This window comes from Sinocyclocheilus rhinocerous, unplaced genomic scaffold, assembly GCF_001515625.1.
Source record: "Sinocyclocheilus rhinocerous isolate Xijiao unplaced genomic scaffold, SAMN03320098_v1.1 scaffold1960, whole genome shotgun sequence".
Taxonomy (NCBI): Eukaryota; Metazoa; Chordata; class Actinopteri; order Cypriniformes; family Cyprinidae; genus Sinocyclocheilus; species Sinocyclocheilus rhinocerous.
The window spans coordinates 172823-187357 of record NW_015661990.1 but is presented as its reverse complement, the minus strand read 5'-3'; positions in this window follow the sequence as shown (position 1 = coordinate 187357).

The window sequence follows — 14535 nt, the reverse complement described above, 5'->3', positions numbered from 1 at the left end:
GTGACAGCTAGTGGAATCCCGGAAAATAAACCGTGAAACGTTGACCAATGAGAGAACAGCTTACTCGCGCGTGACTTGTATTAACAAATTTGGTCCGTTTAGAAACGTTGCCGCGTGAAAGCAAACCGCACCAAGAATAAAAAGCAACATTGTAATAATTTTAATCCCTGTTTCGGAACAAAGCAATCGATCTACAGGTGTGAAAGCACCCTGAGACTATCTAAAACAATAACTTTCATTAACAGAACATTTTTAATGATTAATTTTATTTTCACAAACATAAAATAACTTTTACAGAATGCTTCCTAGATTTTTTTTAATAACCTAAAAATAACTTACACGTTCTCTAATGGTTATTTTTAAGTTTTATTTGTCAGGTTAATAATGTTTCAAGGATGTTGCAGGGACAACCTAAAAATAACATATAAAATGTTCTCTAATGGCTATTTTTAAGTTCTTATAGGTATTTTATAACCAAAAACTCTGTAACTTCCCCAAAACATTCTGGGAGCCAGACATTGATAGCTGGGTCTGTGTGACTCCGCCCACTGCCAGTTTACCCAATTGTAGTTCAGCACGCCGGGTTGCCAGTTGGCGGAAAACAGGGCACATCGTTATTGGGATCTGTCTCGGGCTGCAGTGAGAACTATTTAGACATGAATGTGAAACTATTTGTTAATTTTCTTCAGCAATGTGTTGTCGTCGGGGCAAGGAAAATAGTAAAAATAGTAACTCCAGAGTAGGAGTAGTGGGCTTAGGTTTTCGGCATAACGGGCTTAACTGTCTATGTGTGTTTTATGCTTAAGTCATTGAGGCAGTCTCGTTTGAGAAAATTAACCATTAGATTTCAAAGTAAGAAATAAATTATAGTATTTTACACCTCACAATGAATAACAGTCTACTTGATTACGGTTACAACTGGGCCGCCTCAAAGTATGCGGCCGACAAATGCGATCTCCGGCGGACGCAGCAGCAGCCTCCGAAATAAGACTCAGAGTAAGACTCATAAGATTCAGAGTTATAAAAATCCACATGTGGTTTACAATTTGCAAACAATACAAATATTGCAAACGTATACATTAGCTGATCAACATACAGTAAGGCTCGATGCTTTCCGTCGTCATGTGCGCTCGTTCCTGTTGGTGTCTTCAATCTGGCAACCTGCGTGTGCGTCAAGTCTGAGGAGGAGGGACCGGGTGAAAAAAACCCTCTCCAATATTTAGAATTTAGACTGCAATTAATCAAATGTTAATGTTAATCCTACATACAGCACCTTTAAATAAAGTTTGCCATTAGCATGTTGATGAGCTAACAGCACTGTAATCCAATATGCAATGTTGAACATAGTAAAAATAGTCATAGAAAAATATGTTTATACTTTGTTTATAGTTTTATAAAGGTTTATAACTAAAATTTCTGTCGCTTGGTCGGCAATCTTGAATTCGCTTTGCCACTGTGCTTGTTGCAGTGCATTTTGGGATCTCGGTGAAGGATACATGTAATGCTACTTATAAGAAAAAAGGGATCTTAGAAGGCGTCATTATTTGGAACAGCCTTTCCCAAACATTGGGAACTTCCTTCATTTCTGGAGTGCATTATATTAGTTTGTCTCAGTCAAGTTGGAGAAACAAAATCAAGTGATGCCTTCCAGTTTGTATCCTAACCACCAGCAGAGTAACATAACATTTTATAGTTCTGAACCGTCTGTGCCTTGTAGCTCCGCCCCCACATGGTAAACTCTCATTGGTCCAAAATCCCACTTCAAATATCTTCTGACTGTGATTGAGTCGCATTGCACTGCAGGGTTGCCAAGTCTGTTACTTTTACACTGTTGCCGCGGGTTAGCGTGATGTCCCCGGCATGTGATTTGGATGCAGTGGACCCCCTGACGAATGGGAAAACCGCAGAAAAAAACATGGTTGGGCCAGTTCTGATTAGCAATTGGGCTGGTTTTGTTTCGCAGACCTGGCAACCCTGCGGCACATCATTTAGGTTCTCAGTACAGTATAGGTTTTGTCTTACCTGGTTAGGGCAGGTATAATGGTCACCTGCTGTCTTACTATCTCCAGCTTTCCCACGTGCCATCGTCCTCTTATCTGGCAGCGCTGCTTTTCATTTGGCTGTCAGACACGGCCTATCCCAGGACACAGTGTGGTTCTCACATACTTATATGTGTCTCATCCTCTCCAGATATTTTTAAACCTTCTTACACTCGACTCCTCAAAACTACTTTCCATTCCTCTTTAAGCACATTAATATTGCCTTCACAGATCTCCAATCTCCTCTTATCCCTTTGAATTCCAGCTCCTTCCTAAAAGCTTAGTGGCCCTCCGTCAGACAACCTTGTCATCACCAAATTAAGAAATAATCACTAGCCAACTCGGACAATATGGCTCTCAGACGGTGTTTGTGAAGGTTTTTTCATAAGGAATGAAGAAAATTGTTGATAAACAAACTTGAAATTGGCTTCACAAGGCCTAAAAGGACACATTAAGGGAATATGGGTGGCACTAATTGGTGTCCGATTACTATTTTTAAAGCAATAAAGGCACAAATCACAAGTTCTTCAAAGTGAGAACTGGGAATATGTTAATAAACTATTCTCTACCACAAAGTACCTCAAATAATTAAGTTAGCAAAAGTGACATAATCTATCATATATAGTCAAGTAATGGAAAAAAAATATTTATTTTAATTAATTATTAGGGTATTTTGATTACCAATGCTTTTTTCTTTTTCTTTCTTTCTTTCTGGCACTTTTGCATCCCAGCATGCAAGTTTTTACCACTAATTAAAGAAAACTGATCTTTGTGTTTTTTTTTTCTTCCTTTTTTTACATGGAAGTCAATGGCTACCAGCTATTGTTTGGTAACCAACATTCTTCAAAATATCTTAATAATTCTTCAAAATATTCTTCAAAAAAATTGATTTACAAATCTCACTGTATCAAATGACTAGTTTTAATGTTAGTACATCTTACTTCTGTTAATATACTTAATATAAAGTAGGTTTTTTTTTTTTTAGAAAATAGTGTTTTTGTTTTTAGTAAATAGTGAATATAAATTCAGATTACAATTTTGGTAACAGAATAATAAAATAATATAAAACTACACACCTCATTAAATATAAAATGTACATGTAAACTATAACAGCTAATATAATATTTAGTATGAAGGTTGCCCCCCCCCTCTTAAAAAAGAGTTTCAAACATATTTTGTACCTTTTTTTTCCTGCAAAGTGCCTGATGCAAAACATGACAGCAAAAAGCTGAATGGATTCCACGACAGCAACTGTACAAGGTCGCATTGGCACCAAATAACTGACATAGCAAGAGTTTGTATCACAATGCTACATATCAAGACTTAAAAAAATAACTCCCAGTCCTTCCTAAATGGCTTCTATCTTTCCAATCTGAAAATAATAACTCCTTAGTGTTTTTATCACGCCCCCTCAAGCGCTATCAGCTCATTTGTCTTTCGAAGTGTCTCTTTTTTTCAAATGCCCTGTTTGCATTGCCCATTGATAAGGGCTGAAGGAAAATGGGTGTAGCTCTCTTTGCATTTGCAGAGTAGGTAAATGAGCAGCACGGGCCCTTATCAAAGCACCTGATGGGAGTTCAAACGGACTGCGCAGCCTTCAAAAGCGCATCGACACGGGGACAGAGTGGAAATTAATTGCGAGTTGGCGGTGTGGATACAGCGGGGAATGTAACAGCTCATCGAGTGGGTGAGGATTGAGATAGATTTCTATGTGAACAAACAAGTGTGTGATATTTATAAACATATACATTTTCCATTATGGCTGGCGACAAAACGCTTTCCTCGGTGTATTAGGCGTGAATAGCGGGATTAGGGAGAGCAGTGCAGGTTGGGAGGGTTGGGAGATAACTGCTGCTTCATTAAACACACATCCAGATCCCCATTCCACATCCCGTAACGTTCAATTGAAACCCCAAGCTCAATTTCCATAAGAAAAAGCCCCAGTGTCATGCAGGTAAGGTGAGAGCAACCCCCAACCCAGACACCAAGCCGCCCCCAAACCCACTCGTATCACCTTCATTAATTCCTTGCGCTTTAAACACGGCGAAGATTCGGGAAAAGCTTCAATTATGTCTGTAGCAAACTCACTTGCTGCATTTATTAAGTAGTCATTTTGTTACACAAGGCTAAATGAAAAAAGAGAAGTCTTCGGCTGGCATAAAAGCTATCTAATCCAAATAGATGAGAGATGGGCTTTGCTTAAAAGTATGGATTTTTTGTTTACGTGCGGCTAAGAGCACTGCAATTTTTTTTTAAAGATTTGTGCCATCGCTGCACTAACAATATAATCATATATTCCCAGGCAAAAACGCATTCCTAGTTCAAAGAGGAGTATTTCTTTGGCATATTAGGATTTTTAATGGCCTAATACTCTCCTAGCGTTGCAAATCCTTGAGAATGGTTTAATTGCGTCTTAGAAATACGGTCCCAACATAACCTTAACCCATTGAAGTTCATAGTGGGAACCGCTTATCTGCAGCATGTGACATTCCCCCCCCCGTATTAGTCAATATTTAAGAGATATGCCTTAATTAAACAGGCATAAAAAAAACATCGGTGATGATACAGCATGTATTATTTATTTCAGGCATCTGCACTACTTCACATCTATAGGCTATAGTTTCCCGCCAAAATACTATAGTCACTTGTTAAACTGCTTGAAACACTTTAAACAATTTATGTCCTTTTGTGACTTCTTCTCATGAATGTGCATGCAATGTTTTAACATATAGATGTGTTTTGGAAAGGCTGATTTTGGTTACACTGATTGTGTTGGGGTTACACCACATTGGTTTCCATGCAATTCACCAAAAATCTGTAAAAAAAAGAGAAAAAAAAACACATAGTCAGAGCCAAACAGTGCTGGTTAGTAACTGATTACATGTAATCTGGATTACGTAATCAGATTCCAAAAATGTATGTACTTGTAATTAGATTACATTACATTTTAAAATACTTGTAATCGGACTACAGTTACTTTTATTGATTACAGATTACATATTATTCACACAATATTAACAAATTATTCATACTTTACTGATTTTCGTTTTCGTTTTACTGATTTCTTTTTTCCCGTTTAAATTTAAAACAATGTATCGTTAATATACATTCAGAAAGTCTTCTAGTTCTGTGGACATTCACACAAACATCAGTTGCTATTCAGGTGGCACAGAAAACTGAGAGGCCACACAGCATTTGACCACTGCATTTACAAAAATCATTTCAGTTTTAAGAAGTGTTTTCTCATCATTTCAGCATTGCAACTACTACTGATGAACACATTTATTTTTATTAAAAAAAAGCCCCAGTGTCATGCAGGTAGGGTGAGAGCAACCCCCAACCCAGACACCAAGCCGCCCCCAAACCCACTCGTATCACCTTCATTAATTCCTTGCGCTTTAAACACGGCGAAGATTCGGGAAAAGCTTCAATTATGTCTGTAGCAAACTCACTTGCTGCATTTATTAAGTAGTCATTTTGTTACACAAGGCTAAATGAAAAAAGAGAAGTCTTCGGCTGGCATAAAAGCTATCTAATCCAAATAGATGAGAGATGGGCTTTGCTTAAAAGTATGGATTTTTTGTTTACATGCGGCTAAGAGCACTGCAATTTTTTTTTAAAGATTTGTGCCATCGCTGCACTAACAATATAATCATATATTCCCAGGCAAAAACGCATTCCTAGTTCAAAGAGGAGTATTTCTTTGGCATATTAGGATTTTTAATGGCCTAATACTCTCCTAGCGTTGCAAATCCTTGAGAATGGTTTAATTGCGTCTTAGAAATACGGTCCCAACATAACCTTAACCCATTGAAGTTCATAGTGGGAACCGCTTATCTGCAGCATGTGACATTCGCCCCCCCCCCACCCCGTATTAGTCAATATTTAAGAGATATGCCTTAATTAAACAGGCATAAAAAAAACATCGGTGATGATACAGCATGTATTATTTATTTCAGGCATCTGCACTACTTCACATCTATAGGCTATAGTTTCCCGCCAAAATACTATAGTCACTTGTTAAACTGCTTGAAACACTTTAAACAATTTATGTCCTTTTGTGACTTCTTCTCATGAATGTGCATGCAATGTTTTAACATATAGATGTGTTTTGGAAAGGCTGATTTTGGTTACACTGATTGTGTTGGGGTTACACCACATTGGTTTCCATGCAATTCACCAAAAATCTGTAAAAAAAAGAGAAAAAAAAACACATAGTCAGAGCCAAACAGTGCTGGTTAGTAACTGATTACATGTAATCTGGATTACGTAATCAGATTCCAAAAATGTATGTACTTGTAATTAGATTACATTACATTTTTAAATACTTGTAATCGGACTACAGTTACTTTTATTGATTACAGATTACATATTATTCACACAATATTAACAAATTATTCATACTTTACTGATTTTCGTTAATTCTTCTTTTTTCCCGTTTAAATTTAAAACAATGTATCATTAATATACATTCAGAAAGTCTTCTAGTTCTGTGGACATTCACACAAACACCAGTTGCTATTCAGGTGGCACAGAAAACTGAGAGGCCACACAGCATTTGACCACTGCAAGTGTTTTCTCATCATTTCAGCATTGCAACTACTACTGATGAACACATTTATTTTTATTAAAATGATAATTTTGTGCATTATTTAACCATGCATCCCTATGCCTTAGGAAGGTTTTGGAATATATTGAATGCAATATTTTCTTTCTCTTTGTATTTTCCTATCAATTATCCTATTGAAATCAGTGTGATTAACGAGTTTGGTCAAAAGTAATCTAAAAGTAATCTAAAAGTAGTCTGATTGTAGTCTGATTATATTACCTGAAATGTGTAATGTAATGGATTACGTTACTAACGATGCAGAGTGATAAAAATCTTTCTGTGGTTCTGTTTTAGTTAAGACACTGGCTTAAAAGGTCGTTAGGTATTATACAGTAAAGAAGCTCACTTTGTTTTGTAATGGTGAACCTCTGAAACCTTCTTACTGTGTTTAAAAAAGATCTAATTTGAATTTATTATGAAACTCACAATAATAACAATAATCTTGCAACTACGGTATAGTTCAGCACAAACTTGGTTGCATGGTCATTTTTGTAAGGGGAGCCTTGAGCAGCTATATGAATTGCTGATTTCATACAATATGTTATGAATGAGTGTCTAAGCAGCTCTTTCTGTCATTGCTTGCACATAACCAAACCAATTATTATCCAGTTAGTCACCAAAAATAAAAAATAAATAAATACATACATACATAAAAATTTCAATTAAGGCCAAACTTTAACAACAGCCTCTACAGAGCTACAGAAGCAGGTTAATGTGAATTATGTGAGGATTAACTTTCAAAAGCACATTAATCATAATAGATTATCGACTTACGTTTCCAAATATGGAGCGCCTTGAACTTTTGTTTGCTTTACAGCTGTGTCATTGCTCTGATTTAGTTCTGTATTTAAAAGGATTACTGCCTTAAAACAGTTGAGATGAAGCAAATAACATAATTGTGTGTGTGTGTGTGTGTTTCCATACAGTTGAAGTTAATGGTAACCAAAATTGCTATTATTGGTAACTAACATTCTTCAAAATATCTTAACATTTGAACAGCACCTATCCTGTTTATATTTGTATAAACATTTATGCCATTTTAGCAAATAACATAGCAGTGATAAAAAAAATTAAAAAAATATGCATTTCTTGTATACCCCTGAACTTTGCTTGAATTTTGGTAAAAGGAGACAACGAATATGAAATGGGAAAGCTGTTTTGCTAATGTGACATGTTATAAAACTGGTCGCCTGTGCGTGAAGAACTAGTTAAGAAACGTGAAGAATTCACGTTTTAAGTGCAAAATAAGACATATAGGTGAACTATTGTATTTTCATCTATTCAAAAATGTGTTCAAAATTCATATTTTACTTAAAATGTTACTTTTACGCAATTCCAGGCATGTTCTGGTGAGATTGAAAACTGGACAAAAGAAACTAGTTGCGAGCGAGAAGTATAGACAGCTCAACAGGAGGAAATAAGACACCTTTCTCAATAATTTGGGAAGCCAAATGCGATCTGGCTGTCAGAATGTGGGGATGCACAAACCAAGATGCAAAGTTGTAATCTATGTCAAAACAGCAGTTAGAGCGAGTGGCGTGGAGGAGCGTTTGGGGAGGTTAAAGTCTGTAGGAGAGGGGGGAAATGTCATTTGGTTTGGAGGAAGAAAGACATGTCATTCAGTGCTAGACTATCCTTTCCAATCATCAGATGAAATGCCAGTTTTGCTCCAGGACAGCGTTTAAGCTGACAGAGGAAGCCTTGTTTGAGGCCGTTACCTCAGGGCTGGCGCAGACCTCAGCTTCCGTGGGCTTGCTGGATTTATGAAGAAATGTGCCTTGATTCTTTTAGTTTGTCCTACTTAATCATCGTTATATCTCTTCTGAACTCTTAGCTTCTTCAGAACATATTTAAAAAGACAACTAAAACTAATTTAAATACTGAAATTGTGAAAAGTGTGTGATATTTATCGCCTATGATAATATGTCATTGTTGTTTTAACAATATGTGAGCTGACATTGAGTATGAAAAACAAACAGAAACACATCTTGAGAGTCCAAAGGCATCACTGCACGATGAAGCCTATTAGAATGCCGCTATAATTCAAGTTATGGAATCAAAAAAATATCCCTGTATGGGTTTTTATTTTTTATATTTATAAGATATGACACAGTTATGTAATATGGCACAAGCAAAAATGCCGTTTTCTTGAATATTAGCGCGTGAGCCATAAAGTTCAAACTTTATACAACAGTTCAAAAAACAAGAAGTTAATATTGAGTGAGTTACATTTTAGACGTCATATTGTCTGTTTTTGCCATTTCGCTAATGAAGATCTCCAAACAAAGACGATGCAGAACATTTGTGCGTCACAGAGCAACACTTGGCTGAATCTGTTTTTAAATTAATCATTTGAGTCAGTGATTCAATTACCCATTCATAAAGACAGTTATTCGCTTCATTTCTAAATGAATCAACTGTTTTTAACAAATCGTTTGAATGAATGGGGAACATAGGGAAAACTTTCACCCTCATTCATGGTCACATGAATTCCTATTAAAACGACTCAATTTTATGACTCAGCTTAATTAATGACGTATTTGCAAAAAACAACAGGTTTGTCAAACACTCCCCCCATCTATCATTGGTCAGACAAACAAACAGCCCGCCCTAAACTCACGCCACTGGTCAAGCCAGTGTTGCTTTGGACTGACTACGCTGCTCAAACAAACAGATCCAAACCACTTCCAACTTTCAAAGTATGTGGCAGCGGCCGGAGAGCTCTCACAGGAGGAGGAGGACGAGCTGGGCCCACAGGCTTTGGTGGTTGTGGGGCCCGCCATTTTTTAGTTGATATCTGGGGGCTTGCAGCAAAAGAGTGAGAGAGTTTGGTCCCAGCATAAACCAATTCCTCCATTTTCAGTGAGAAGCTTAGAAGTGGAGATGCTGGAAAGAGGGATAATGTGTCTGGTGAGCGGGGCTGTGTCTCTGGTGTTTCCAGTGGCTGAAATATGTTGTCCTGGCTTCCCTGGCTGTGTTTCAGAAAGTCGTCCTTGGGTGCTGAGTCTTGGAGCTGTTCTGATACGTAACAGTCTGTCTGTGATGAGCTCTGTGGGCAGGGCTCAGCCCGAAGTTCTTTGTTCAAATCAGAAACTGTTGCTTGAGGAAAGCAGCATGTTGTTGAATTTCTGCTACTGATGTTTCTGATAATGGAGTCCTGGGCTCGGCTGCGCTCTGAGCTGAAAGCCGCTGTCTGCTCGACCTTGAGCGCCTGTTAGTAGCGATGTTAGCTGCTGGCTGATCCGATCCATGTTTAATCACATTTGGGATTCCTCACCCGCATTCATTAATGCTTCAAATCTGTTCTGGTTTGTGCCAAAAATGTGTTGTTTGAGCACTGTGCTGATCTGCTGAAGTAAAAATCGTAGAAAAATCCGAGAAAAGTACAGAAATAGGGAGCAAAGCGCAGAGCAGTAAGCAAGAACGTCCGAACGGTAGCGAAGCCGGAAGTACTTATAGATTACTTAAAATTGTCATATTAAAGACACATACAAGGAAGCTTTTTAAAGTTGAACAAAAGCAGGGTTTGACACAAGAAAGTGATTGACTTCATACACAGATTATTTAGTCTTGTCTCTTGGGACACTTTGAAAGTCACACTGGGTAGTAAACATGGCTGTCAAACCCAAACACTGAGTGAATGTAGCCAAACAGTTCATGAAGGTCAGCAGTGTTGCACTGTACAGCTAAAATAGTGTCTCACATTTTATAACTAAGTAAATGTCTTTATCTGCTGCTTTGTGATTTATTAACCAGGAAAATTCAGCTTCTCAAACGTCTTCTTTTGAAATGACAGATACTGCACTTTTGAACTCCTAATATTTGTGTTTTAGATTTGGACTTCTCTGCATTGATTTAAAGAATGCTAATTCATAAGCCTTTTAAACAACTGAACAATTTAAGCAACTAAGTTAAACAACTAAATAAAACTCACTCCCACAATGTGTGGTTGCCAAAGGGTTGTTATGCAGTTGCTAAGGTATTCTAATTGTTTTATAGCACCTTGCTTTGCAGTTGCTATGGTGTTCTGGGTGGTTGCTAGGGTGTTTTGGGCTGTTACTAGCAGTTGTTGATTGATATCAATATCTTGAAAGCAGGCTGGCCGATGACCAATATAATGCTGATAATGATAGCTTATTTTTTTTACACAAATTATTTTTTTACACAGTACTGGAACTGACATTATGCTAAATGTCCACTACTGTTAATCAGCCATCCTGATGATTTATTGATATATTACTGGTATATTACTTAAAAGGCCAAAGTCAAAAGATTCGATCTCACTCTCATATTTCTGGTCTCTAGAGTAAGGCTAGGCTAGATGTAAAATGCGCTTTAATTCATGCGCAGAATTAATACATGTTGCACCATCTAGGCGTAGTGATATGTCTGAGACTAAATCTTACACCTAGTCAAAGGTAGGTGAGAAGTGAAGAGTCATGATTTGCCCGGATGTTATTAATATTTAGGATTCATATCTGTGAATTAATTACTACTGCAGACATGAACTGTAATGTTTATGGTCTTTTCGGGCAGGTATCAATCAAAAGATATTCATCGCGAAGCTCGGTGTAGGCTATACCACACTGCAGACAGTAATAGACCTAACACAAAATAGATTATTTCTGTATGTAATGCAGTAAAATATTAGATATGATCTGGGATTATTAGAAGAAATGACCATTTGACATCATGCTTGGAGAAACAGTATTAATGCTTGGAAATATTTCACATCTTTAAGTCCTTTCATTGATTGCCATCCAATAATTGCAGAACGTTTTGTGCTTTGTTACTTTTAATCAGAAATAAAGTATCACCTTTCATATTCTGTCAATTTTATCACAAAATACAAACTATAAAGGTGTTTTTGATGCTCTTGTGGCGTTCGCTGTTGTGCCTCAGTTCAAGCGGCACATGAACCGATCGTCTGTTCCTCTTTACTACTAGTTATAGCAAAAAATAAACATGAATGAACATCAGAAAAGTGTTGAAAGAAACAACAACTTACTGAAATGTATGATGTCTCATGTGATCACTCAATCTGTTTTTTAACCACAGAAAGATGTCAGTAAAACACATAAACAATGTCACAATAACAATGTCAAGAAGACATTGTCATGACAATGTGTTAGGAAATGTTTTCCCACCGGATTTTTTTATCCTCCCCCAGGTGAAATTCATAAATCCAATCACTCAGAAAAGAAACCTCTCGTAAACAAGCCGCACATTTTGCGGTATCATTCATGTCTGTAGCACAAACGGGACCAATAAAGTTAGGGTTAGGATTAGTAGAAAAACCATTACACCTATGGAGAGTCCCCATAAGGATAGTAAACCAGACATGTGTGTGTAGGTGTGTGCGATTTTATTTTGTTTTGTGTTTTTTGTTTTGTTTTGTGCTTTTTTTGTTTTTTATTTATTTTATTTTGTTTTATTTTCGTTTTTGTTTGTTTGGTGTTTTTTCTGTTCTTAGTTTAGTTTTGTTTTGCGTTTTTTTATTTTGTTTCTGTGTTTTTGTTGTTGTTGGTGGTGTGTGTGTGTGTGTGTGTGTGGTGTTTTTATTTTGTTCTATTCTGTTTTTTTGTTTGTTTTTTTGTGCTTTTTTATTTCATTTTAGTTTTGTGTTTTTTGTTTTGTTTGTTTGGTGTTTTTGTTTTGTTTAGTGTTTTTTTTTTTGTTTTGTTTTGTTTTGTGCTCTTTATTTTATTCATTATATTTTATTTTGTTTGGTGTTTTTTATTTTTTTATTTTTTATTTTTTTTTGTATGGGACGGGATGAGTTACACACCAAACACTAATACTTAGGGCAATATTTTTGTTTAACCCTAACTATGAGCAAAAGCACCACTCATTATTATATGGTATATGCATTTATCAACAGTTTATTAGTATCTGTGGCATAGTGAGTCTGTCATTTTGGCGATACTGTGTGGCCTACTTACAGTGTGTGTCACACCTGCAGGGGCGAGTGAATCACCTCTGACTCACTCAGGTAAATGTCAAACAGCTTGCAGGCAGAAACGCTAGCTAACGCTGAGTAATGACATCAACCCCGTAATGAAATCAAACGAAACTCCATGTGGTCCCCGGTGGAGAAGTCTGCTGTGGAAAAACATCACAGGAAAAGAGAGAGAGCAAGTGAGGAGAGATGTATTTCATTACATCAGGGCTTAATCAACAACCTTAAAAACCCCCCCCCCCATCTGTGGATAAACAGCGGCTGAACACTGCTATCTCTGATCAAAGTGTTTCAGGTGGTGTCCATGCAGATAAAGCTGGATTAGTGGCACATACTGAGCAAATAATAGCCCTTCTTTTGAAATCCAGCGTTTGGAGAGAAAGGATACTGCTAGTTTGCCATGGAGACCACAGTCCTGTATGAGCGCTAATACTACCGCTCCTCTAATTTGATTGGTCTTGTAATGATATTGATAAGTGCTAATCAAAAATAACCCCCATTTCAGTGGCAACTCGTGATATATTGTTAAATTCAGTGTTCGGCTTCAATTCATTATTTTCTTCTTTACACCTGCACACCTGTGGATTAAGCTCTCATCCAGCCTCTTAGATCATTAATCTGAAACCATTTTAACAGCAGGCATGTCAAATTTATTTATTATCCTTTACTAATCCTTAACTAATAGCTCATCTTACTGGCTTTTAAAAGTTTAGGAAGATTAAAACTTTACATTTCTCTAAGCCAAAACTTGTGGATGCCTAAATTGATGAATCTCGTCAAAACACATCACACATCAGCTTCAAATTAAAAGGAAAATAAGAAATATTTAGTATGAACTAAAACCTATTTTAGGATCAATACGTTTTGTTTTGCATTTGTTTTTGTTGTTTTGTGGTTTGTTTGCCATGTTTGTTATGTGGTTTGCTTTGTGTTTTTGTGGGGTTTTGTTTTTGTTTGGTGATTTGTTTTGCATGTTTTTATTTGTTTTGTTTATATTTTTTGTTTTGTTTTGTTTTTTTTGTGTTTTCTATTGTTTTTGTTTTGTGGTTTGTTCTGTTTTGCTTTATTGTTTTTGTTTAGAGTTTTTTTTTGTTTTTGTTTTGTCTTTTGTATTGATTGTTTTGTTCTGTTTCATGTCTTTTGTCTTGTGCAATTATTCACAAATTATTTAGCTTTTCTTTACTGTATTTCAGTAAACATACTAAATTTATTGACTTTTATATTAAAGGCAGTTCTCACAAACTACCATTATTTAGAAATAAAATATTACACAGTTTAAATAAAATTGGATTATTTTTGGCCTTTTCTTTTCTAAGATTTTTGATGTCTTGCTGACTCATTCCTGAATCCAGCAAAAGATTCTTTAATAATAAGAATAATAATTTTTATTTATATAGCGCCTTTCCAACACCCAAGGTCGCTTTACAAATCAGGTTCAAATCATTTTTTTTTTTTTTTTTTTTTTTTGCAATGTACTTTCAATCGAGTTAAAATTCTAATTAATTTTTTATAATGAAATACAAATGCAAGTAATATCAAATAAGATCAGTTTGCAGGTGATTTTGACTGGCAGAAATGGGATGAACTAAGTCACTTGAGTTATTTTGAATGGTGTCTTCACAACACAAGTTGATTTGCAGGAGTTAATTATCCTATGTGCCGCCAGGGATGTAACCCCCTAATCCAGCTCAGTGAGACCCCAGCCCCACGGGATGTCCCACAGCCCAGCCAGAGTTACTTTGAGAAATGTACACAAAGCTGCATTTGCTTAAGATGCTGTCATGAGTGTGCGTGAAGCTGTGGACAGTGTGTGTGTGTGTGTGTGTGTGTGAGTGAAGCTGTGAGCAGTGTGTGTGTGTGTGTGTGTGTGTGTGTGTGTGTGTGCCATCTGTGCAGGGTGATGTGGATGGGTCAGCGCTGCTTTGATC